The 4,306-nt window shown below is 40.5% G+C and overlaps 1 non-coding gene across 1 annotated transcript; it reads left to right on the forward strand.

The window, feature by feature from the left end:
• The first annotated feature begins 240 nt into the window (after positions 1-240).
• On the forward strand, positions 241-324 carry Trnal-cag. Its single transcript has one exon. It is a non-coding gene; the product is annotated as a tRNA-Leu (tRNA).
• Positions 325-4,306: the final 3,982 nt, after the last annotated feature.

A 4,306-nucleotide genomic window follows, 5' to 3' on the forward strand; every position in this document is an offset into this window, starting at 1 on the left:
AGTGAAGATGGCCTCAATTAATAAGTTACTAAATACTCGCACGAGATTACTTTTCCTGAGTCCTAAAAATTACTTTATTTCCCGGGGGAGAACCCCCATTTGCCCTGAGGTGTTTTCCATACATCACGGTAGGGCCCCGAAATCTAAGGTTAACCCTCCCCTAATTTCAAAATCCTGGCTAAGCCACTGGGTTTTCGTAAAACGAAGTCATATACCGTTACACTTTTCCATCTGCTATAAGTCAGGATGGCCGAGCGGTCCAAGGCGCTGCGTTCAGGTCGCAGTCCGGTTCTCCGGGCGTGGGTTCGAATCCCACTTCTGACAAATTTTTTTCCGACGTCGGTGGCGACGAGTTAACTTCCCTGCCCTCCAACTTAAAGGTCACGGGTTCAAATCTTGCCTATGTGGTGTATCATCCAGGATATTGATGCATGTTTTCCTACTAACAAATTTATTGTAAGAGAGTATTTTATACTCCAAAATCGGCTTGAGAATGAAAACGAGGTTATTCATCATTATCATAAGCCAACAATCGTTCGATTATTTTGAAACTGCTCTAAATCAGTCTCTTCAATCTGCTTGCCTTTTCATCGTGTTGTATTTCTTCTCTTTTACATTCTTAATTACCAGTCCTATGTGAATCATTAGCGGCCGTCCCTTGCCTATCTTTCCGTTTGCAATTATTATGATTATTCACTAATTGAAGATGATGGCGTAAGTTTTAAACAAGTTGTACGACAGGAAATCAGAATAAATCGAGGAAAGGAAGAAATCAGGATAAAACAAGATCGTTCGAGCGAGAGCAATGCGTCTTCTCATGCATGGACGTGCTGTCGCTCGGCGAACCAATGATCTCCATTCGTATTGCGAGGGAGAAAGTGGTCGTGGAAGGCACATACATACACATTTGACAGGGGCAAAGAGGTCATTGGATCCGCGGGAAGAATTTCGGGGGAAGGGCAGGAGGTGGAGACCCCCTCTGCTTCACCGGCAGTTCACCGTAATTAGACGCGGGCGGGAGGAAAAGGAGCGCCGACGACCCCTTCCTCCTCGGGAGAGAGATTTTCGTCCGTGGACCAGGAAATGGGATGCTGGGGAAAGACGATGGAGGGTTACCCTGGCATGTAGGGAGAAAGGGGAAGGGGGAAACTTATACTTACAGGTAGAAGGGGGGGTGAGGGATCTGGAGCCTTATAATGGAGTGCCCCGTTCACATCAACTCAACTTGGCGTAACTTGGCTACTTATGAGCCCGACTTAAGGCGGGTTTATGGAGAAATTAACAATGAATATATAAACTCGATTGTTTCTGGCTTTACTTTGTGAAAATCCATTCTTAATAATAGAACGTTATTGTACTTTTACTGGTCGTATTAATTAAATCGTGTGGAAAAGTACAATAACGATTTATGATTAATGAATATACTCGTATAACTGATAACTTCAGACTCGACTACGTGAAATCTCTCCACATTGGAAATAAAAGAATAGAACTTTGTAAGGTTCACTTGTGTATTTAAATAGGCACGACTTGGGTTTATTAACGTAAGTACATCTCCAGGTGACTGATTTTACATGCATCTTATATTTATACATAAATGAGCGAGACTGTAAGGACACAATCCCTTCCGATAGATGCACGGAATATCAGTCACCTGAAGATGTAATTACGTTACGAAACCCGGGTCGTGCATATTTAAAAAAAAAACACGAGTGGACCTTACAAAGTTTTATTTTTTATTTCTTATAAATATATAAATTAGTATTAGCTAAAAATTACCTTCCAATCTTCGTGTATTTAATAGAAAAGATCAGCGTGTAATATACGCCATCTATCATTATTCTGCTGAACTAGCTACTAAGTGCCGTACACAAGTTATTGAAATTGAGTTGTTTCTTGGCCGAATCGACTATATATTGTAAATTTTAACAAAATTCTTATTTGGTACGACGCAAAGGCGTCATTCTCGAGCACAAAAAATGTACCTTTTGACGGATTGATTGTACGGATAATGTGTTTGTAATTTTGTGGTACTCAGAGAATTATTCCTTACCCCTTGGAACCCTGACAGAGGAGTTGGAGATTTAAACTGTGGATAGATACACATTGTCTACATATTCTACTCAAGTGCTTTCCTCAAAGTTAGGGGTCAAATTCCCTCCCAAATTTTATTTATTGCATGCTTTGGATTTCAAGGCGGTCCCTCTGAGTGGTAAGACAGGCAAGGCATTGAGTGATTCCAACTCTTTCTTTTCTCATTTAATCATTTTATTTCTTCGGAGATTCGTTTCTCTTCCATTTCCTTCTTCTGTTGCCAATTGTTAACCCTCCTTTCAATTTGAGATGAAAGCAAGCTGTTTTTTATTCAAGTAATAGATAACTAGGTAACATAGGATATCCAAATAGCTCAATTCAGAAGGCCACCCTTCGGTTTTTAATTTTTTTTCACCTGCAAATCATCATTAGTCAACAATCCTAAGATTGGTTTGAAGGCGCTATTCATTCCTCTCTCCTGTCCACTATCCTTTTCATAGTAACGTATTTCTTCTCTTTTGCATACTTTAGAACCTGTAAAAGAGAAGAACGTCGCTTCTTTAAGGCACCGAGTGCGTCCACCGGGTTACGAATTCCGGGGTGGTTCAACCTCTAGATATAGAGGTTAGCTGCGATATAAGCGAGTTTACTTGTGGAATAAGCAGTCTTGGACAAAAAGCAGCGGCATTCCGAGGTGGTATGGGTCTATCCTTGGGTAGTATATGTCATCTAAATGATGCCGTGTGAAGATGCCGTGACTTGGCGATGGGGGAGGCCGCCAACAATTATGCCTCCCATCACTCGGGGGAGAGGACAGCCAGGGATGCCGACTGACAAAAAATTGAGGGGGGGGGGCAAAACCGGGGATCTTGCCCCAGGAAATTTTACAAGTAGTGAGTTTCAAGTTTTTTAAGCGTTTAAGAAGATCAACATTCTAACCTTGATAACTCGAATCTCGATATCTGGACACTTCGCGGAAAATCGAAAAGCCTGACACTTTTTTCCTCATATGCATAAGGAAATTTTGAGGGGGCTCGGGCCCCCTTAGGCCCCATGGAGTCGGCGCCTCTGAGGGCAGCAGCTCTTTTTCATATGAGTGAAGGTAAAGACCACGGTGGACAAAGCAGCGACACTCATTTCCCTGCAGGCATGGTAACATTTACTTTAACACCTGTAGCACTGCTATGTGGAAGGCCAGGGGAAACCGCCTCATTATTATCCCGAGGAGTCGCAATTACTTTAATTTCATAAATCTCACACACCTCCAAATGCAAACCCTAACTTCCATTTCGTAAGTTTATTTAGACACTGCGTTGCCTCGATTGTATAATTGTTGATGGGATATAATGCCATTTTTCTGATTCATAATAAGTTAAGTTATGCCAAGTTAACTAGTGAACGGGGCTTGATGCGTCCTCATAAAGGCTCGATCACAAAACCTTAAGGTGACTTAGATTGAAGTAGCTTAAGAGATAAAAGCTTGAGAAGAACGTCTGTTGACTCACAGTAACTATTAGCGGCTTTTCACAATCATTAGTCAAGAAAATATCCAATACCTCTCGAAATTAGCCAGTAGAAAGTAAAGTATCAATATTCGATGCATTTGGAGTTATGTTCAAGTAGATGCTACCCTAAAAGCCGTGAAAAAATAAGTATGTGGCAGGGGGTGTAGAGACACCATCTGTTAACAAATAAAGAAAAGTAGACGCGTGTGCTGAGACCCACCAAGCATCTATTAAAGTCTTTTATTGTTCGGGGAAACAATTAATTTCCTTATACAAATCCGTTGGTCAAAGCATCTCCCTTAATATATCGTTCCTTTGGAGCTAGAAATATTGAGATGCATCAGTCATCTAAACTATCGACATTCGTCTAATATTGATTTCATGTTTGATGCGCGGACATAGCTGTGATCGGTGGAATATAGAGTTTATCGGAAGTAGAGTTTTTGCTAATAAAGGTAGCATAAAATGTTCTCAATACAAGGTATATTGTATGTATGTAGTTGTTATGCTTTTCTAAAAGCAAGTTAGTTACCATGTGTATTAGTATTTTGTGCATGTACATTACTTGAATATCACAATTGAATGCAAAGAGTATTAAAAAATCACTGAATTCAACGAAAGAAAATTATTTGTCATGTATTGATAGCCTGATTGATTTCTATTATATTGATTCCTGCAGTGGCTGATCTATGGGTAAGGGGGATATAGCCCCCTTGGATATCAAATTTACACTAGATAGAATAGTACTTTTGTTCGGACTCGCAATA

Source organism: Ischnura elegans, chromosome 4, assembly GCF_921293095.1.
Source record: "Ischnura elegans chromosome 4, ioIscEleg1.1, whole genome shotgun sequence".
Classification (NCBI taxonomy): domain Eukaryota; kingdom Metazoa; phylum Arthropoda; class Insecta; order Odonata; family Coenagrionidae; genus Ischnura; species Ischnura elegans.